Genomic DNA, 23,395 nt, shown 5'->3' with positions numbered 1-23,395 from the left:
TTTTGAGTACCAATCTCATTCAATCAAATACCATGAAATGCTTAGATCAAAGGATTGTATAGACTTAAATTCGAGTTTCTGGCTGCCATACTTAGATATCAGTCCTTCACATTTGGTCACTGCTTTATCCCCGAGGGGCAAGTATTTTCCTAAAGAGGAAATGTGTAAGCCTTCAAAGTGCATCAGGAAGTATGACCTAACACTTAAGAAATATCAGACTAGCATTGGGCATAGATTAGGAGGCAACTGAAGCAAAAGTTGAAAAAGTGAAACAGTAAAAGAGGCCTAGAATGAAAGTGCACAGTAGAGCACACAGTGTGTGTGCTCAAAGATGTGAGTGTGTGTCAAGAGACTGAATGCTGATTCCTGAGCTTCCCTTGGAAGATGGGGATGCTGTTGATTTCCACCCCTTTGTGTTAAATTCCTGTGGGGGTGAAGAGCTCTAGAGAGCCAGAGTTCTCAGTAAACACACAGGCTGAGAAGGCACCTGGTGTGGAGAACAGGAGCACGGCGCCAGTCTTCTCCACTGGTGTGTGTGCAGCTCACACAGCCTTGTCAGAGGTGCTCAGCAGAGGCCAGAGGTTAGTAGGTTATTACTCGGATTCCTAAGGGCAGAGCTCCAGGCCCTGAGAACAGACCCCTGTTCTGGGAGAGTATCGAGACAACGGAGGCATTCAGGAGCTGCCCAGACTGAGGGTGTCAGAAATCACACAATTAAGAGGAAGCCAAACTCCAGCCTTGGGCTGACAGGGACAGGGTGTGTAGAGGCTGCAGGAGGCTACAACCTGGGCTAATCCTTCTTTTCAAGATGCTGAAAGTCATCTGCACCCAGATGGGGCAGGGGTGTGGAGCACTGCCTAAGAAGGCACATCCCTCACTGCTAGGGCATCTGTTCCAACTCCAGAGAATGGGTCACAGCCTCACAAATGTGTGCAGGTGCCTGGCAGGAGGTGGCCAAGGGTAGTGTTGGAAAAAAAAAAATCACAACCACATCCATGATACAGCTGACCTGGCAGAGGAAAACAGCATTTAGGGAAAGTAGCATCCAAAAAATCTTGCACCCCGCTGCCTTCGGTCTGTTAACATTAAGAATTAACCCATAAAACAGTCAGGTGTCACTCAGCACCAAAAGCCACCAAGTACTTGCACATGTTAGTTATGGGTTTCCATTAAGCAGATAAAGCCTCCAATCTAGACAAGGACTCCAATTTAGTGAAGTCCTAATCTGGTGCTTAACAGCCATGAACATTTTGGAAGATCATTTGTCCTGCAACCCCCACCCCAGTAGGTCCTTCATCTGGAAAATTACTTCCAATTTTGTTTACCCCGACTGAAATTCTAATAAAACTACCAATTCTCCTTATAGCAGAGTTCTTCTTAAAGCCTTATTAGAGCAATGGCAAAAGACTATTTTAGTGTCCCTGGGAAATGTGTTCCACACAGAATGTGTCTGAAGAGGTATAAAATCTCAACATTAAGAAACCCCCTCCAACCAGGCGCCTAACAAAAATACTACACGTAGCAATGGAAATCAAACCGAGGTTGGGTAAGTTAATTGGGGTTAAGAAGAAGAGAGTATGTCACAGGTCCTTCTCTGCCTTCCAATTAGCCCAAAGTTCTGTCGCTAATCAGCTGACTTGATTTTTCCCATGAGCCACCTTGATAGATGAACTTGCACAGAGCAACTACTGAGATTGAAGCCATTCCAAGAGATCCCAGCCCCTTCTTTATGCACAGTGGTCATATTTTCTACCTCGCCATGTATTCAAAAGAGCATCTTCCAACTCCTTAGGTCTCCCCCCTTCCTCAGCTGTGCATTCCTCTACTATGGGATCCTGTGTGCAGGAAAAGGTTTCCAATCCCACTGTCCTTTACTTCTCCGATTCCCCCTCAAGGCCACTCACCTGAGAAGCATGGTGTGGAAGGCTTTGAGAATGTCCACAGCCTCCATCTGTGTAAAGTTCACCATCTACAGATGCCTTTTTGGATTCTACAACCACCCTGTTTGGCAGGCATCCCCACTGTTTTGACTGCATGAGAAGCTAAGGTTCAGGAAACTTGTAATAACTCGCCTGGGGTTATATATCAGATAAGGGGCAGAAAGGGCAGGGCTTCAAACCTAGGTCTTCAGATGTCAAGTTCAAAATTTATTACACCACATCGTTCCACTGCAAGTGGTCTTCTTTGAACTTCTAACGTTTAACCATAAAAAGAAAAGCCTGTCATTTTGCCCCAAATTGTAGGCTATTAGAGAAATTTATATATTTTACATGTTCTACATAAATCCTGGCTCCAAAGATGTATTACGGCCATTAAGTACTCTTCTTACAAAGCAACACTATCAACAAAAGAGTTTAAGCTACTGACCTTTGCAATCAAAACATAATCCCATCTAAATAAAGATTTCAGAGATCCTAATATACAGTTCTTTGTATTTTAGTGTCTTTGAAACTGGGTTGGACATAGTCATGTGATAAGAAAACATGTTTAATTAAGTCTTTTTTTTAGTGATATGTGAAATACAAGAGCATCTTACAATGGATGGCATCTTAGAGGTCAATGAAATACAGAAATATTTGCTTGTGTGCACTCTCTAGATTTCCAGTAAAAAGTTTTAATGAGACAAATGACCAAAACAAAGATCATGCATCACAGTATTCACCCACTTCTGGATAATCTCCAACAAGTGGCCTGCCTGGACATTTTCTGGGAAGATCAGTTGCCTAGTGTACTAGTAATAGATGCCTTTGATAAACAAGGGGAAAGGTCAGCAGAATGGTACAGAAGGTGCTGTTTGTGAAGTGTATTTTTAAATACCTAAGAAGTAAACACACTACATTTTTTTTCTCCCAAGTATCACCCACATCAAGAACTACTGTTGTTCAGTAGTACTCAAATTTCACATCCAGGACTTTGAGTTCTACCTGCTTCGCTTCTGAAAGTGAAAAGATTCAGAAGATTAAATATTGCCTTCATTCTTGTTTAAGAAGACAGATGTAAAAGCCAAGTACTGGACATGAGGATCCAGAGAACCATTTACCCCTGGGTACTATCAACTCTGGGACTAATTTGCTAATGGTTTTCTAGTGGAAGAAGGGCTAAGTGTAAGGCTCCTATCTCATAGCTTCCTTTTTTTTTTTTTTTTCCCAATGTTACTGTAGTTCTGACTTTTTATCTGCAGCGAACTTCTTTACAGCTCTCACAATTAATATTTCCTGGTGTCCTGTGAAGTCTCAATGTACTCCTCTGTACCCTTTCCAACATAATCTCAAAATCAAATTCTCCACTGTCTGTCATTCTTCTGTAGCAGAAATTTTGCCCAACCCAATATACCTATCTATGGGGACCTGCTAACCAAAATTCTTATTTAGGAAAAATAGACTCTGTCCCAAAATTAGAATGTGTGACAGCATAAAGTTAAAAACTGGCATTAATTTAACCATTAAGTCAAACTTCAAAGTAGTTAATTCCTTTAGAAAAAAAAAAGAGATTTATGATTGACACTTGAACAAGCTGTTGGCTTTATTCAAATCACTGCCAATAAGATAAGGCAGAGGGCAGGTTAATCTCCCAAGTAATGCTCACCTTACTAAATTTCATTTGTAAACCAGCTCCTGGAAACTCAGAATATAGTCTATTTGGTCAGTGGCTTTTAACTTTTTGGGGGGAAATCATACACTTCTCCCCATAAGAAATGCATATACTTCCAGGGAGCTCAGACCCCAGGTTGGGACGCACATGTGTGGGCACATGTACAGAATCTAGTTATTTATCTACTCTGGCTCAAAGGAGGAGAACGTGGTGGCTCTGCAGGGAACCTTGTTCTACATTCTAGACTCCTCCTTCAAAATCAAGGAATACTGTATTTTTAGGCAGTACCAATCATATAGAGTTGGAAAATATTATAAAAAGGACATTGCTTTTGGATTGGGTAGAGATATTTAAATAGACTTTCCCCCCTCCTATATTGGAGCAGCCCTTTGGGAAACAAATTTTGGGTTTTTTAAACAAGGAATCAGGCTAGAAGAAAGTTTAGCAACACCAAAATTAGCATGCAGATTACAGGTCCTGCCAGAAGACTTCCCTGAGGGAAGTAAAAGATACATCCAATCCAGGTAGACAAGATGAATGTCCTTTTTAAAAATCAATTTGGTAAGCTGGAAAGTTGGTTGACAGACCAGGTATCTTACAGGGGCAGCTAATTCAGTCACAAAGATATATCATGTTCTCCCAAGGACCCTGAAAAAGTTCCGCCTGACATTGATCCAGCAGCAAGGAAGCCAGCTCCGGGTGATTTACGGGATGAATGGATTTGAAAGGCATGCCTAATGGTTTCAATCCAACTAAAGCACCAGATGAAAAGCTGCCTTTTTCTCAACAGCAGACTGTGTTTGAATTAGCGGCTGCTTTTGCACAACGTTATTTATGATGAGGCAGGTGCACCAGGATAAGGTAGTTTCAGGTGACAATTCGGATTGGAAAAGAGCTCTAGGAAAAGATGGGTGTGGGAACTAAATCAAAAACTATCCTTCAACATCTGCTATAGTTGCATTGTAAATCTCTCCCAAAAGGTCGAGTCAGCATTCCCTTTACCCTCAAGTGAATGAGATAGAAAAGGAGTCAAAGAAAAATTGTTGCTTTTTTCCCCCCAAAGACTTAATAAATCCAATGCCTTTGCATTGATCACTATCTTTTAGCTTCTGTTCAAATGCTGAGCATATGTTCCAATTAAAAAAAACAAACACTGAGGTGGAGGAAGGCCTTCCTATCACAGCTGAACTCTGATAGCATGTTCGTGTAGTGAGAAGTGGCTTAATTTAATATCCTGGAATTACCATCTAGATCCTAAAGGAACTTTGCACTTGGGTGAGATATATCTTCTTCCTATTTACATTTGAGGTTCCAGAGATCTGAATGAGAAAGAGTTCCTATATTTCATCTTTAGTCCAGAGTGTATCTAACTACAGATTTGAACCAGGGTGAAAGTCAAAGTCAAGTTTTTGATACTCCCTAAAATACAGCTTATATGAGCTTGAAAATGTCTAAAAGATTATCTTCTCGGGTCTTTCCTCAGCCAGGGAAAATCTAAAAGCAGAGATCTCTAGCAACAGCCCTGAGAACTGTAGAAATCCTACACCTCTGCTCACTTCCTTGAAAAAAAAAAGAGGTATTAGGTAGAGAGTACAAACATACAAAACCGACAACTCAGATCAACTCACTTCTCTGTCATCTGAACAAAAAGTAAGTAATTTCCATACAAGTACACTCTTTGGAAAGGAGCCCCAAATGCTGAGTAGATTTCAAAGTCAAGGGAGAAAAATCAGTATTTTTGAGGAAAGAAGGTTCAATTTTTCTCCATAATAATGAAATGGTGGTATTATTTTCTTATTTTTATATAGGCTTCTATACAAAAAGTATTTTGTATTTTTTATTAATTTCTCCTAGATGTTACTTTAAAAAAAAAGTCTTTATTAATTTCTAATTGATGTAAGGAGGGGATTCTGACTCAGATAACTATTATTTGGTTTCCCTGGAAGATAAACAAAGCTAAAACTTGTCATCTTTTGTCTAACGGATATCTTGCTAGTAGTTTATTAAAACACAAAATGGTATTTCAGTACATGGAAACTCTAAATGGGCTTGGATAATCATTTAAAACTTCTCTATGAGATAAATCTTTGCAGTGTGGGAACTGATCACAGAACACGTTGACATTATCCATTTGTTTAATCTACAACTTTCCTGCAGTTCCTGCATTTAACAGCAGATGGCTCCACGTCCCTTGTCTTTGAAAGAGTTGGCTCTTTCCAGCAATAACAGCTGGTGCTGGATCAGAAAAGTAAAAAGGATAACTACAGTTTTGGGAAGAAATTTTGAGAAATAAGTGTTTGTAATCTTGGTATATCATTGATCTTAAGGAAGTGACATTGTTCATTCTGTACAGGTGAAAATATATATTGGCTGATAAAGCCAGTTCGTCTTATTTCCTATGTCTTAGGTGCCTAAGACAAGATTTAATTATTTTGTTTTCCCAGAGGAATAAAAGTAATCTTCTGGATAATCAAAATCATCACTAGCTAATTAAGTGCTGCCAAAAAGAACTTTCTGGGATATTGGAAATGTTCCTCTTCAGCACTGTCCAATACTGTGCTGTTAGCCACATGTGCCCATTGAGCACTTCAAATGTAGCTAGCACAACTAAGAAACTTAAATTCTTTATTTAATTTAATTTAAACTTAAGTTGAAATACCCCCACGTGGCTATTTGCTGTCATACTGAATGCCAAAGAAAGTAGCTGAATCATCATTTATACATAATGCATCCCAAGCCAAATTACAGAATATTATTTGGGGAGAATCCTTTACCAAAAGGATATATTTTTCTCAACCCAATTCATCTCAGCAGTTAAATGGCCTAATACTTAAGAGGACATTTAGTAAACAAGCAGAATTTTCTATTTGCATTGCACTATAAAACATGATTACTGAGATAATTTTATTTTTTGGCTGCAAGTTCTTAAACAACTACCCTAATGTCTCCCCCTCCATTCTTTTAGATAAATAGAAAGATACTAGTAGTCTAAAGTGTCTTTCTTTCTTACAAGGCTTATTTGTATTTTCCCTGTGTTCAACTAAAATTTTCATACCAGGGTTTCCTAATAAAATTTCTATCAATTGAATGATTTCCCAAATGTAGACATACGTTGAAGTAAAATAGTAAACATATAAACGTAAGGAAAAAATGACTGGTCAAAAAACTGGTTAAAATTTTAGTAAATAGTAACATAGGCTTACTTCAAAAAAATGTCCTGACTCATCCTCTTGATAATTAGTATTTTTTAAACATACTAACAAGAAAGAAAAAAACACAAAAGCAGTTTAAGGAAATATTAAATCTCTATATAGTTTTCATCAATAAAAATAAACTTCAGCCCGGCTGGTGTGGCTCAGTGGTTGAGTGTCAACCTATGAACCAGGACATCACGGTTAGATTCCGGGTCTCAGCATATGCCCAGGTTTCAGGCTCGATCCCCAGTAGGGGGCGTGCAGGAGGCAGCTGATCAATGATTCTCTCTCATCATTGATGTTTCTATCTCTCCCTCTCCCTTCCTCACTGAAATATGTATTTTTAAAAAAGAAAAATAAACTTCATTCTCTTATCCTCTCTTCCATGCACCACCCAGAAAGTAGGTGAAAATCTGCCTGCAGATCACTTCAACCCTCATTCTTCCCCTGCTTATACAAGGTGCAAATGCATGAAGTGATAGCACAGCAAAATAAATAAGTTATCACAGAGCTGAAAGAGACCCGTAAATCATCGAGTTCAACATCCTGTCTAATTTTACAAATACTGCAGGTACAGGGAGAAAGTAAGTGACTTGTTAAGGCACCAGGTCTGCCAGAACCTTAGTCTCTCTCTATTCAGAAATCTGTCCACAGCACTAGGCTATACAGCATCTGTCATTTTAGGATAAGGGAGGGTGGGAGGAATATAGTTTTTGTAGATTTCACTGGAGGACCGAGAAAGGACAACTGTGGTTCTTGAAAAATAAAGAGGATGGGGAGGCAACTCCTGAATTCAACCACAACAGCACAATTTGTGTCTTTAAGCGCTCACAAAATGTTATAATGGTCTTTCCATTGATTATTTGTGGACAGATTTACGATTCTCAATCCCTGCTTCAGAGATTACAGATTCTTCTCTCATTAGGAAAATTACCCTCCTTTCCCCATCTCCTCTCCAAGGAGATACTTTCTTTGGGCCTATCTATATGCTCATCCAAAGTCCAATTCTTCCAGGTTCCCTTGGGAGATTGATACAGTTGATCCCATCACTTCTGTGCCATATTAGGTACCTTGCCTAGCATAGACAGTCACACAGCTTCTCCCTTTCAATTTTCTGACCATTTCTCTTTTTCCTAGATAGGTGTTATTCAATTGATTTTTTTTTTTTGGCCTTATTGCAGTTTATTAGCCAGTAGTTAATTTTAGATTTTAAGAAAGTAATGTTAGCAATAATATAAGAAATGTCTTATTATGAAATATTTTGAAATATATACCCATAAAAATAAAGTTAAATTAGATACCAACCTGGGAGGGGGCCAGGGGAGGCGGAGAGGATATACAGTACATGAAAATGTTTTCTTACAATTTTCTATTCCAAAAGATAGTATGATCCCCAGGTATCAGGTGTGGTAGTAGCAGATTCACTGTCTAATGAGGCACATAAAACCAAGCAAGACTGAAAATACACATGGGAGAAATAAATTCTAAGAATTTAACACTCCATTAGACAACCAGAAAGTCCAAGGCCAGTATGTTTAGTAGCCAGAAATGTTGCCACCTCTAGGAAAACAAAGGACTGACAGAGTGTAATGGAAGGATGCCAACAAGAAAGTTGCTAGTCAGTAGCTGATCTTCTCACTTGCCAGACAATCTGCTTGAAAGGCATAACACAGCAGTGCTTGTGAACCCTGATTTCCATCAACAGTGCCTTGGGCCCTCATCGGCTCAACCGCTGTCTCCCCCCAAAATAAAGAGCCATTAATTGAAAAGGTCTAACAAGCTGTCACTTTATTTTCTATGAAAATCTCAATAGGCAAGCATTTTCATTTTTGTTATTTCTTTTTTGACATCAATTCTACATTTGCTCCAACCCTCACCTGACCTGTCAAGATCCATATATACTGTCTGGTTAATTCTGACCTCCCTGTTTCTTAGCACAAGCTTATCACTATGGTCCCACTGTGTTTTCAATTGAGACACAGATACCACATGACGAGCCCTAGCGACTGTTTTCAGAGGAAAAAATAATTATTCACCCCATCTGAGTCTGACTGTACCAGACATTATTGAAGAATGCAAAAAACCTGCTCCCCGGACTCTTCCCCTTTTTTTTATGCACCCAGTTCAGAGACCTTCCCTGGGTCATTAGAGATCATCCAGGACTAAATTTAGATCTACGCACACCAGCAGTTCCTCCTCGACGTCACATGGTGCTGCTTGGGAAAGATTCCTTGGTGATGTGTTCAGCCCAAAAAACACCTACGCAAATTTCAGTGTATCCATACACACTGCAGCCACCAAGTTAATAGGCGATGACAGACATAAATATCCACATTCACCAGAGAAAGTCGCTCCCTAGAGATCTCCTCCTGCTATTTACCACACTTGTGCCACCCTTCACGCATTGCTTTGGCTTGAACTGTGCCAGCTGGGTTGGGGTAAGGTGAGAAGCAACACTCAAGTGGTACACAGATGGGCACACACAGCCCCCTTCTCCCCCGCTTTGCTCTTGCCTCTGGCACAGCACTGAAGTTGTCTCCACCGTTGCCCTAGAAAGAGGAGCCTTCCTCACGCTAGCTGCCCACAAAGCACCCAGGTACCCCCCCCCCCCCCAAGTTCAGGTTATTACTGTCCGGCCAGGTCACCCGCGGCGACTCACCTGAGCTCAGGCAAGAGCAAGGCGTCCCAAAGTTCGCCAGGTGAACGGGAGTGGGATAAAGGAATATCACCTCATTGGCGGCGAGCACATGACTTGACTGTTCCCTTGTCCCTTCCTAAATCAGACCCTAGATTATCGGCTCCGGCATTAAAAATAAACAAGTTCCCCTCTACCCTCCATCACACAAACACACCCCCAAACTAGCCAATAAGTATAAGGGAACAGCTTAGCCGTGCACAGAAAGAGGGGATGAAGAAAGGATGAACGCGACTAGAACTCGGACAAATCCTCAAAAACTGTGCCAAGATTTCTCAACAGAAAGCCTGGCTGCGGGATCAGGGTGAGAGAAGCAAGGCAAAACCCAAGCCCATCCCCGCCCGGGCCCCAAGGGCTGGCCCCCGCACCTGTTGGCACTAGGTCCGCTCCCGGGGCAGCCCCAGGCGTCCACGGCGGCGGGACCGGGGGGCTCCCCGGTCCTTGGCTTTGGCGGGGCACTTTGAGCCGGTGAGAGCGCGCTTGCCCCAGTCTTTCTCACCACCCAAAGCTCACCAGGCAGCTCCGGGCGCAGTGTGAGAGCCGGGCTGGCTCGCGCGCAGCTCCCGGGTCGCCAGGAGGAGCGCAGCGCAGCCCAGCCCATCACGCTTCCCGCCGCCCCGCTCCGTCCTCCCAGGAGAATAGCCTGGCCAGGGAACACCTACCTGCAGATGGACCCCAGGTCCTCGCCTTTCCCGGCTGTTTGCCGCGTGCCCACAAATACTACCAAAGGACGGGGAGCAGAAGCGCGCGGGAAGTGGAGAAAAATCCCGCACAACCAGTCGGGCTCCTTGTTTATACTGAAACTGCGGCCCACTGCCGCGCACACCCCTTTGGTTCCGAGCGCCCGCCTACCGCTGCAGCCCCGCCCACCTCGGGTAAACGCGGACCAATCACAGCGCAGCTCACCGCCCACTGCGCTTGCCGCCTCGGGTGCCGGGACCTGCCCACGCGTCTCCGGGGACTGGACTCCACTGGTGCGGTCACCGGGTGCCCTCCCGCGCTGCGGAGGCTGGCGGAGCCCACGCAGCGGTGTTTACCCGCGCTGGGTCTGCTCGCTCTGAGCGTGAGCGGTTCCTCCTGAGTGCACCTGCCCGGGGCTGTTTTTGCGTTCGTGTGTGTGTGTGTGTGTGTGTGTGTGTGTGTGTGTGTGTGTGCGCACTCATTTACCTGTGTACTACTGTAAATACCGGCCAGACTCGTCATACAGTATCTAGTAACATAATTATGAGCTAAGGCTTACTGTCCAGGTAACTTTCAGAAGGAGCTGAGAGCAATTACAAGAACCTTCGCTCAGCAAGTATATACAGAGTGCCTGAGTGCTAGGCATTGTGCAAAAGGCTGGGGGCACCCTTCAGGCAAATGTAGGCTGGTCCCTGCCATTGTGAAGCTTACAGTCTAGCAGAGGGCAAGCCTTAAGTAAATGGTTACCCAAACAAAATGTAAAATTGTGGCTACTACAAGCTCCACAAAGGGTGGGAACCTGTGTTGTGAAATAGTATTCTGGAGGCAAAAAGGGGAGGTCAGTCCTCAATAAAGGCTGTTGTCCTGGTAACCATATACTCTATCATTGTATACTTGATAACTATTTTTGAAAGGTAAATATCTCAGCACTTCACCTTGTATAAATAAAAGGAGGTTGGAGGAAAGAAACAATGGAAACCAATAAAGTGTAGAAAAAGACCAAAGGAAGAAACACACACACACACCCCGGGAGACTATCTTGCCAGCTATGTGACCTTGAATAAGTGAAGTAGCTTTTATGAACTTCAGTTTTCCCATATATAAAGCAACGCTATTCACACCTGTCTTTTAGGGCCATAATTAGGCTTACTGAGATACAGAAACCTTTTTTGTCCCTGCACCATCTTCCCCCCCCCTCCCTCCTCCTTCCTGGGGTGGAAACAGTCATCTTGCAGTTCACTTTGCCTATTCGTAGCTGATTTCTACCTTCATTTTCCTCATCTGCACCTCCTCTCACTTCTCTTCCTCTAATTATACTCCCTCTTCTGCAAATGGGTGTCCCTGACTCAGTAATTCGCTCTCACTTATCCCAGCCTCTCTGCAGCTTAAAGGAGAAACCGAAAAGCCAAGAGAGATTAGCTGGGGCCACTCATGCCGAGTAAAGCACAGAGACGTGGGCAGCCCAGCCCACTGTTGTGGCTGGTTAGTCTTTCACGCTCAGTTTTCCATCCTGATTCTGTAACAAACAAGCCATAGGAAGTTGGACAAGTCATTTGCAATCTTGAGATTTCTGGTCCTATAGCAATAAATTAAGAGGGTTGGACTAAATCAGGACTTCTTAATGGAAAATATTTGACATATCCTTTGTAACTGCTGGATCCACCCACCAGCCCAAAAGATTTTGCCCGGTTTTATTTTCTGAAGTTTTTTCCCATCAAACAAAAAAATGTTTTAGTTTCTCAAAGTATAAAATGGATACTATTATAATACTAGAGGCCCGGTGCATGAAATTAATGCATGGGGGGATGGGGGGGAGGGGTGGTCCCTCAGCCTGGCCTGCATCCTCACACAATCCGGGACCCTTCAGGGGATGTTGGGCCTAAACCGGCAGTCGGACATCCCTCTGGCAATCAGGACGCTGCATGCACCAGTGACCATACTTTTCATACAGGTAGGCATCTTGCTGTTGTATGGGCAGCTACGTTTTTTTGCCCTGATTATAAAAAGTAGTACATAACATGATCCTTCTGAGGCAGCAGTACCATTTCCCCCATCTTATGGGTGGAAAAACTGAAGCAGAGAGAAGTTAAGTAATTGGCTTTGTCACAGTTATAAGTGTCAGAATCAGGGCTGACCACAAAATGTGCAAGCCAGAGTCCATGCATGTCATCGCTGCATCATCCTGTTTTTTCAGTGTTGGAGTAGCCTTGCCAGGTTTTAATTTTTAAATCTAAGAGATTGTTCCCAATATATAGGGTAGGGTCCCTAGGCCTGGATGGCAATTGGGGCCATCTGTGGGGCAACGGGTGGGCGGGCGATTGGAGGGCCCTTGGTGGCACCCGCCTTGGCTGGCGGCCTGGTGCTGCACACTGGCTGGCCCCACCCCCCAAATCACCGCCACCCGCTGCTAGTTGCCTCCCTCTCGGGGGGCAGATGCTCCTGCGTTGAGCGTCTTCCCCCTGGTGCACATCATAGCGACTGGTCATTCCGTCGTTCGGTCGATTTGTATATTAGGGTTTTATTATATAGGATGTGGCAATGCTTTATCAAACCACATTTCTGGTGGATCCCTAGGGCCCCTTCTAGCTCCCTATATGAGAGATGATACATAGTGGGAAGCTCCAAAGCTAGATGGCCCAAAACCTAATCCCATCTCTAGTGCTTGGTCAGCCATCACACCTTAGGAAAGGCACCACAAGACTCTGGCCCCACTCTACTCATCTGAAGACAGCAGTTGTGGTTTACATAGGTAACTTCTTCAATAGGGTGCTGATAAGAATAAGAGAGATACTACATGAAATGGGTTTGGAACCATGCCATTTAGATAAGCCTTCCCTGACCCCCACTCCATAGCTTCCTTCCCTGTTTTGTTTCCTCCATAGGACTTACCACCATTAAACATACTTATATGTTACTTATTACTGCCCCCTCCCCTCACTAGGATATAAGCTTAATAACAGGCAGTTTGTTGTTGCCACTGTAGTTGTTTTCCTTCTGTATTTTCAATGTCTATAACAGTGTCTCACTCATTATAAGCACTCAAATATATGTTGGCTGAATTCAGTAATGCCTAGCACATGGTAAGCACTCAATAAATAACATGAGTATTCAATTATTCTCTCATGAAATAATATGAGTATGTATCAATTACTCTCTATCGTGAAAAGATATTCTTTACGTTCTCTACTTTTAATAGTTTCTGTCTGGTCTTTTGACTCCATTAACTCAGTTCTTATCTTTGTAAAGGTTGGTAAGCTCGATAATACTAGTCAAGTTGATGCAAATAAAGGCCTGTGGAGTAGGACTTTACTCTAGTAACAAAAATAGCCTCCTGTATTGAGCTTCTGCTAAATAGCAGGCTTTGTGCTAAACATAGTTTTGTTTTCCTCTTGAACCTCAGGTGCACACAATAACAGCAAGCATCAGGACTGATCCATTCCAACACTTCAGTCTATTCCAGTCTCCTTCCCATCTAGAGTCCCAGTTTTCACCATCCCAATGGTGCTTACTCCCATACACAGTATCCAGTGTGTTTTTCAATCCACCTTTCCTGAGCAATGATGGTATTGTCCTGTGTAAGTGCCCATGAGTGTATTTACGTAAATGTTACTGTGCAATCCATCTCATTCTGCCGCTCACGGGTTTCCCTCTAGCTATTGATTTTGATCATCCGTCCATGTTGATATGTTGATGTTGTTCACTCCTTTTACTCCCGGTTGAGTATTTCACCATATTTGTGTTATGCTTTTTTTTACGTGTATCATCTGCTATCTTCATCAAACCCATGAGATACAGGTACAATTCTCTCCATTTCTGAGATGAAGGGATGAGGCTTAGGAAGGTAAGTAACTTGCCAAGGCCATTCCGCTGAAGAAGCCATGAAGTAAACGCATCTCTCTCTGATTGCAACGCTCCCGTCTTCCCACTCTATAAACTGGGTAAGGTTTACGAAATAATGCCTGAAAAAAATATCCGCAACCATGAACTGGATTCAATTTACATGTCTGAGATATTGCTGTTAAAACTAGTAGATATGTGTGCAGCGGCACAACAGGGTTGTGCGTGGGAGCACTGGCCAGGCTGGTGGCAGGTGGGGAGCACCCGGGGGACCTAGGCAGAACAAGCAGCGGCCCTCAGGGAGGCAGCATCCATCGGGCTGCATCACCACGGTGCCCAGTGTGCCACTGAGCATAATCATCTCACCACTGCCGTCTGTGCTGGACCCAGCCAAGGTTCAGAGCCTCCAGGACATGATCTGGAAGGACCCAGACAGTGTGCCCCCATCAATGTCCATGCAACAATTCATACACTGGGCCTCTAGTTCTATATAAAGAAAAGAGCAATTGCTATTGCATAGAGAATAGAGTTATAGGAAGAGGAAGAAAATATAACCATTCCACTCTCATCCCGCCCCCCCTTCACAGAGGGCAGACCATAGAGAAAACCCCTTACTTTCCCCCTTGCTTTTGCATGTACTTTTCCTTGACTTCCCTTTCCTTACCATCTGAGAGCCTAGAGTGAAAGGGGGAAGGAGACTGTTTGGCATGCTTTGGTTTCAGGCCCTCTTCCTGCTTCCAGCCTGAGTAAGAGGAATTCTGTTTCAGGGCCAACCTAGCTTACTAGGGGCCAGGTTGGAATTTCATAGTAATAAACGTGTATGTGTATTTGGCATTGCTCTGTGCATGCATTTCCCTGAAACCTGAGAGAAGGATGATGAAGGACGGACACGAAGATTTAGATAGTCAAGGTTCTGCGTCCCTGCCCAGTCATATCAATCCCTTCAAACTATAAAATGAATCCGACACTTAGAAGGAATTTTTTTTTGTGATGAAATGCAGGATCGGGTCAGCCTTGGAATGGTCATCTCATTAATAATTCCCAACATTTGTTATAGTTTACAGTGTTCTTTCACATCCATTATCTCGTAGGGAGAACATTGGGTCTGTGAAGATCAGTCAGTTGTAACAGTGGTCATTACAGAGGCATATCTTTTCCTTTCCTGGGATCACTAAAAATATCATAGATAGTTATTCATTTAAATTTGCTAAGAAAATACTCCTAAATTAGAAGGGTATTGATGAGAAAAGATAACTTCAGGAAGTCTCTTTCACACATCCCTCTGATCCCTAATCACTGTCACTTTTTATCTCCCAGACCTTAAAGTTGTACAGAAGAATGCAACGGCTGCCTGGAAAATTCCACAGCAGATAGAGTGGGTTTCAAAGTCCCATAAGAAGATGTAAAAATGACCATGTTTTTATTATAGCAGACAAGAACTATTGAAAAGCAAATTTATTATTTCCCCTGTATAAGCCTTATTGTTTCACTAATTTGTCAATTCTTATATATTCTTACAAAGTAATTATTTGCAATATCCTCAAGAGGGATACTGATATTGAGAAATTAAATATAACTTGGCCTAACCATAGGGTCATGAGACAGTCTCATCATCTTCATCGATTATATAATGCACAGTGAATTATTATTTGTGCACTGACAAAATATATTTCATAACCTTAACTGTGCATCATCTTGATAAGATACATATATCATTGTTTTGAGTAGAAATTCAACTATGTTTAATGAGTATATTTAGAATGTTCTTCATTCTATAAAATATTTATTGTTAATAGTAAGTATAAATATATTTCTCTATTTCTAATGTCTCTTTCAAACAGTTTTTGTCTGGTTCTTATGAATGAATTGCTTTTATAATGAATTAAGAAAAGGTTTTTTTGTTTCGAATTCTTATTACCTTTAATATTAAGTCTGATTGTCTTGCTAGATCCCTTCAGTTTTGACTAATTACCAATCTATGTCCTAGAACATTGAGTGGGAAGGGAGAAGAAATAAAATGAATAATATAATAATAAAATTTCAGAGCTGCGAGATATATTGATGATCATCTCTTTTCATCTTTCCCAACCCTATGCCAAGACAGTTTTTTTAAAAGGCATTTTTGAGATGAGGAAATTGAATCCTAGGGAGATTAAATGATCTCTCTCCAAGGCCATCCAACAAGATAATAGCAAAGTTACAGGAGTCAAAGAGCCTTCATGATAAGCCCAAGACTTCAAACACTATATGATTTTACTTCCTAAGTATTCCTGCAGCGGTGAAGTCTATGGAGCTACTTTGACATTATAGAAGTACAATTTGTTTTCAAATATTGGTGACAAATATTCTCTATTAAACACTTCTTGATAAAATGATAAAGTATTCTCTAGATGTTGCTAAAGCCTTTAATTAGAATTTTCTAAATATTGTTAATACCATTTATCTTATGTAACATTTAAGATAGTAAATTAGTAAACTCTCTGTTGCTTTATTATTAAAGTAACATGGTCTGGACTATTAATTAGATTTCATAAAGTGTATTGAAGAAATTATGTTGATCAAAGAACTTACCCAGTAAGCATTTACTATTGTCATCATGAAAACATCCCTAAGGTACTTCCTCTTTTATGTAATAAAATAATTTATTTTCATAAAACGCTATCATTTAAAAAAATATTAGAGCATTGTTGTGCTTTCTAGATGATTCTGGGAAGGTTAATTCTGTAAAATGTCCAAACATTCATTTTAACACATGGAAATCATTATTTCCATAGTAAAACCAGAATTTCTGTAAAATATATTTAGCTAGATATTGCTATGTGAAAACATAATGCTAAATATACTTTCTGCAAAAAAACAAATAGAGCAAATCATGTAGTTTAACTGTATTTCTCCAGCGAATTAGAGAAAATGGCTGTCTCTGGGAAAGGGTGGAAGGGATACTGGGATGGAAGACAATGGGAAACTTCAACTTTATGTGTAGTGTTTGATCTCTTCCATAAAGAAAGACATAAAGCAGATGTGACAAAATGTTCATTAGTACCATTTGTGCATGATGGGTACACGGGTGTTTTTACTTATATATTTTGTAAATTTCTTTAAAAAACAAAACAAAAGAATTTTATAATCAAAATTGGATATTTTCATAGAGCCATACTGCTTAGTCTTAAGCTTACATTTTAAGGCAATATATACTGGCCAAGTTATTGTTTTACCTTTTTCTGCTCACTGATTAGTCACATTTATAAAATATAATTGTCAATCAAAAGTACAGAGAATTTTATTTGGTATCACTGTACAAAATGATAATATGTGAAAAGTTTATTGAATAATATTATGCATCTCCCATAGTTTATTAAAATCAGTATTTCTTGCTTTTTGATGTGATTGTGTGTATCCCCTCTCAGACAGTGATGTGCATTGTGAATAAACACACAAAAGAGCTTTGATTCTTGACTGAAGCCTGCTTTAAAGTCAAATCTCCCACAGACCAGCACCACTAGCATATGATTAGTGTTTCTAGGGCCTGGAATTAACTGGTGATAATTTTAGAATCTACAATTATTCACATAATTGTCTCTAATTAGCTGTCTCTGAAGAGTGGTCAGGAACTAAATCAAATGGAGGTTGTATAGATGGATAAAATGTTCCCACTAGAGGAATGGTCCATTTACTTCAGGTCTGTTGAGAGAGTCAAGGTGTGTGTTTCAAAAAGTGTTTGGATGAGTGACTGGTGTGAAAGGATGTGGCTGTTGCTTATTGAAATAGAGTTTGGAAGAGAAGAGAAATTTTCTGGCCCAGATTATTGGCTCAATTATTTTAAAGAAGTTTTTGCCCTAAGAAAATGTACATAAAGAAACAGGCCTAAGAAAAACCAAGGTCTTTTCTACAGAGGTATGGATTTAACATCTCTCATGGAATGAAATTCACAACAAAGGGTAAAATAAAATGTTTCACTCTGGATAAAATTCCCCAGCTAAATAAAATATTCATCTTTAGGTTCTGGTTTTGTGTGTGTGTGTGTGTGCATGTGTTGATTGTTTTGTTTTTGTTATTAAGAACTCATAAAAATGAATGTGACTTTTGTTCTGTGTCTTTCTATCAGTGAGGAAAAAAACATATCTATTTCCAGAACCAAAGTATATCACAATGACACAAACTCCAGGAACATATTACCTGACAAGTAAGGTGCCTATTAAGCTTCACAAATTTTTAAAATTTTTATGTTTTTTTCTTTCTTTTCCTTCCTCCCTCCCTCCCTCCCTCCCTCCCTCCCTCCCTCCCTTCCTTCCTTCTTTCCTTCCTTCCTTCCTTCCTTCCTTCCTTCCTTCCTTCCTTCCTTCCTTCCTTCCTTCCTTCCTACTTTCCTTCAAGATTGACAAACTACACAGATGGTGAAAATTTTTCACTTCAAATCTCAGAGTAATCAACCTACCTTCAAGGAAGAAGGAATGTCTAAATCTCTTAAACAATAGTTCTTTTAGGGAGAAACAACCAGTATATTGAAATAAGTAATATGCAAAAAAACTGGCAGAACTTGTTCAAGAGCACATAAATGAAGGAGGAAATGCAAAACAGGGCAGCCGGCTCAGAGCAAACAATGGAAGGGACCAGAAAAAGAGCAGTTGGCCAGTTTTGCAAAGGGACTCTGGTCAGTGGAGGAACAAATGAAGAGGGTCCTATAAAAGGTGGCTCTCTGTTGGAGAAATTAACATCCCAGATTCTTAGTTTCCTCCAGTGTAAAATTTGGTGTGGATTGGATTACATGATTTCAGAGTTGTCTTCTAGCTGTCAAATGCTACTTCATATTAAGACTGGTTTAATTGTTAATTTTTAGACCAGTTCCATCTGGATACCCTAGAAATGAGCCAAGAGGGTTGAGGAAAACCAGAAGTGATAGACCTGTCCCAAACCCACTGATTTTATGATTATAGGCATATTCTTTCCATGCAGTTCAATATCTGCCTCACTATAGTGAGTAAGATGCCTGCAAGAGTCCCTAGGGATCTGTTTTCAGGTTTTCCTAAGGCTTGGCCTATGTTCAAGGCAGTAGCTGAAACTCAGTGTGCCATGGCATAGTGATACCTGCTCTGGGTTTGGTTAGTGAGACTTGAGATTTAATTATGATGATGGAAGGTCCATTTCTGGGATTACTTTCTTATCCAATGGCTATGCATTCCATAGAGGGTGACCAAACATTCCAATTTGCCCAGGACTGCCCTGGTTTTAGCACTGAAAGCCCTATGTCTTGGGGCCTTGGGCAAACCCTCAGTTCCAGGCACACTGAAGTGGTTGGTCACCCTAATTCCACAGATATTTACTGAGATATTACTGAGGGCCAGGCCCTAGAAAAGGCATTGGGAACCAATGAGAGCAAACTAGACAAGGTTCTTGCCCATCCAGGCAGGCAAGACAGACATTAAACTAGGGAAAAAATAAACAACCAATCATTAAGGAGTGATAATTACTGGGATAGAGAATGGCTGTGGGGCCCTGCTTGGAGGGGGCAGAGAAGGCTTCTCTTAAAGTAAGACGTGAAGGCCGAGGAGTCAGATGTGAGTATTGCCAGGACTGGTTAATTCTAGGTCATTTCTCAGAATGAAGAGGTATTTCAAGGAGACTTTATCATTCTCTAAAATTATCTTATTTATCCACTTACACATTTACTATTAGAATTATATTTGGAATAAAAATTCTAATAGAATAATTAGAATAAAAAGTACACATGAGCGAAGACCTTATATATAACTTCTATGCCCACAACAATACTTGGTGCTTAATATATACTGAATAAATAAATGAGTGAAAATCTTGCTACCTTTTGATCTACTAAGTAGCTCCCTAAACTCACTTCCCTGAATTATTCTTTTTTCCACCAGCCTGTCCCTAGAGCAGATCCAACAGGAGTTATAGATCTGTTGGCCCTGGGACACTCAAGCTTTAGGCTAGAGCTATTCTGAGTGAAATTTCTGAAGCCTTTTCCTTTGCTCTGGACCCATGTATTGGCTCATAAGATGTTAGGTGCTCTGCTACCTAAGTTGAGGAGAGATTTATCACATAGTTTCAAGCCTTCAGCTTTATGATGACTGGCCTCCAACAGTGGGTTGTAGTGTTACTAATTAAAAGGTCTAACAAACTTACCATTTCCATCAAGAAATTTCTCACCTCCCCCAGAATAGCTCCCCCTTATGACCTACTTTCTGATCATGTTACTTTTATTCTCAGGGTCCTCTTGGCTTCTTTATTGAAGCTTGTTGCCTGCATTCAATCAGCAGCTATATCCTCTCACATTCTACCCTCCAAATTCTCCTTCCCTTCCCTTGCCATTTCTGGTCCCATTGCATTCAAAGATTAAAGAAACAACCACCTACTTGGTTGGTACCCTCTTCTTCATCACCAAAACACATACAAATGTACATATAATATACTGCTAGAATAGACTATTCCTGATATGTGATATCTCTGGAATTTGAATTGCTCACTTGATTCAAAACTGATAGTGGTTTGCTCTATTGAAGAAATCAAGGTTCTCAACCAACTTTCCAATCTTATATCATATTTTTGCTTTTACATACATAATAATGCAATTGAGAGAACTGACTCTAGGGGGAAAAAGGTGTCTATGTTTTCCCATCTCTATAACTTTTCTCATATATTTACCAGGAATAAACTTTCATAGTCCCAAAATATATTGGAAATGACTGTTTCTGCCTGCATTTTAGAAATCCATTGAAATTATATTAAATTTAAATTCCTATAGGGAATGTTTAATACCTGGCACAGCCTTAATAATAAAACATAATGACTACCCTATGATAATTAATACTACAAAACACATTTTTGAACACTAGTTAAGTTCTTCTGTTGTAGTTGTTAGGGATTCAAAGCTATGGTCACTAGTGCTAAGTTGATAGTAATGGAAGTGATTGAAGGATTCAGCACTGGCAATCACTTTGAGCATCAGAGGGTTTTCTGTATACGCAGGAATCATTTCTGGCCATCCAAATTGATTTTAAGAAAAGGTGGTGGTGGGTGACTAACATATTGAGCATTTACTACATGCCAGGGATTGTGCTAAGTGCTTTTTATATACATTTATTTAATCTGCATAACAATCATATAAAGCACAAATATTATCTCCATCTTTATAGAAGAGGAAATTGAAGCTGAGTTTTAAAAAATTGTCCAGGAACAAACCCCTAATAAATGACAGAGCCAAGATTTGGACCCAGGTGGGCCTGACTCTGTAGTCTTTCTATGACAAGGAGGACACAGAGCAGACACATAAACAGCAGGTGGATTTGCACTGTAGTAGGTGCTGTAATTGAAATAAATCCAAAGCTTATGTGCTTTCCATGACCACATAAGTGGTCACGGCACAGTTTGGGGGTGGAGCAACTCTGCTATAATGATCAAGATCAACCACAACGGAAACAGGAAGAACTCGGTTCAAATCTTGACTCAATGTAAACTTGAAGGTGTTTAATCATTGCAGGCTTCAGTTTTTTTACTTGTGAAATTAAAACAACGATGCTTATTTTAAAATAGAAACAATGTCATGCTATAAAGTCATTAGTACAGTACCTACAAAATAGAATTCACTCAATAAATGGTAGTCAATTAAATAATCATCACTACTCAGCAGCCTCTTTCATCCTTAATACCTCAGCCTCTTCTAAACTCCTTTAAAAAGTATGACTGTATTTGCTTTTCTATATGATATGTGTGATTTGAGTGTTGAAGAACCATTTGAAAGTTGCTGCCACCCTTAAATACTTCAGCATGCAGCTCCTAAAAGTAAGGACATTCTTGTACATACGTATATACCTAAGCTCCTCAGAAAAATCAACAATATTAACTAACATCATTTAATTTCTAGTATATATTTAAATATTTAAATTTCCTAAATTGTCTCCAAAAACTATTCCAAAGGATGTTTTGAATCAGAATGCAATCCAGTTGATGAATTATATTTGTTGCTTCTTTGTTCTCTTTCAGTCTCTATCAGTCCCCTCTCCACGCCCAGCTCTTTGCTGCTTTTCACAGCATTGCCTTTTTTGAAGAAACCAGGCCACTTGTCCTGGAGAAAGTACCACTTTCTGGATTTGTCTGATATTTTCCCTCAAGGTGCCTTTTCACTTGTTGTTCTGTCCTCTACGTTATCTGTACCTTGGAATGCAGGTTAAAGCCTTACTGCTTTTTTACTGTAGCAAGAACGCTTCAAAGTTGATGCTGTTTAGTTCATATTACATCACATAAAAATTTCCATGACCACTTCCTCTTCAAAATATTTTGTGGTTTTGTCGCTCTCTCTAGGGTATGGCTAGACCAACCAGTGGTTTTCCATTCTGGCTTCACTTAGAATCTTCTGGGGAGTTTTAGAAATATTTATTACTGAGTTGCACCCTTGAATTTTTGGCCTGGGGCCCAGGCATGGATATTGTTGTTAAGCCTTCCCAGGTAATCAGGGTAAAGAGTGACTGATTTACAACTCAAACTGTGAGAAGGCAAGGTGCACAACTTTCTTCTTTACTACTACATATTTTCAGTGTTCAGTAGAATACCTGACTTGTAATTACTGCTCAGTACTACATGCAGAATTAAGTTTCAACAGATAGGCATCTTCATTTCATACTATAGCTTGTTCACTTTTTCTAAATGTGTATAATGAAGCCTATAGGTGAATTTTATAGCAGATTTAATGAGAACATGCCACTATTTTCCAAATTTCTGAAAGCTACAAAATGACAGAGAAAGAATCATTTCAAACTTCTGAGAGAGGAGAAAGTGCACACAATAAGTTAGCTATAGTGTTAGATTAATTGGGTTGCAGACAATTCCATTTTTTAAATTCCATTCACATTTCCAGTTCTTCCAGTTCTTATTGTAAAGACTGGTGGAATGATTCTAAAATTACTTACAGAGGAAGAAAGACTGCCCGTGTTTTAGCTGTAATTGTTTCTTTCAAATATACTGAGCAAAGTTCAACCAGGTGGAGAAGTGCAATAGAAAGAGAAGGACTTCGGGTATATTTATGCTTTTATTTGTTCAATTCAACTTCAGCCAAATCTTTAAAACAGAATAAAAAGATGTATGATTTGTTAGGGCTTGCCTAAACTAACTGTTCATAGTTTCAAATTCAAAAATAAAAAAGGAATGGACACCTTTTACCAAAAAAAAAAGAAAAAAAAAGAAAAAGAAAGTCTATCCCATAGCAAACTTAGAAAACAGAGAATACACAGTTATTTATTGTACTTCCACTAAATGGAAATCATCAACAGCCTAAAAGAAAATCAGCAAAGGATATGATCACATCGTTTGTATCTGAAAAGCCTTTTACATGGATGAAAGATGCTTAATCTGACTCATTAACAAAAAGGCAAATAAAAACTATACT

At 40.3% G+C, this 23,395-nt stretch overlaps 1 protein-coding gene across 8 annotated transcripts in view; it reads right to left on the bottom strand.

Annotated features, from left to right (window-relative positions):
• The window catches only part of RASGEF1B (RasGEF domain family member 1B), a 562,949-nt gene that overhangs the window by 29,261 nt on the left and 510,293 nt on the right, over window positions 1–23,395 (bottom strand). Inside the window, exon 1 of one of the 8 annotated variants that reach the window (XM_080666093.1) lies at window positions 10,143–10,312. The exons of 5 other annotated variants lie outside the window; for them this stretch is intronic. The gene's annotated coding sequence lies outside the window, so the exon portion shown is untranslated. Of the gene's footprint in view, window positions 1–9,444; window positions 9,574–9,848; window positions 10,112–10,142; window positions 10,313–23,395 lie in introns of those variants that run through there. 2 more of the 8 variants (XM_080666094.1, XM_080666095.1) reach the window with 2 other exon arrangements.

Source organism: Plecotus auritus (assembly GCF_963455305.1).
Source record: "Plecotus auritus genome assembly, chromosome: 1".
Classification (NCBI taxonomy): Eukaryota; Metazoa; Chordata; class Mammalia; order Chiroptera; family Vespertilionidae; genus Plecotus; species Plecotus auritus.
Note: the sequence above shows the minus strand (reverse complement) of the source record. Positions and strands in the feature narration are given on the sequence as shown.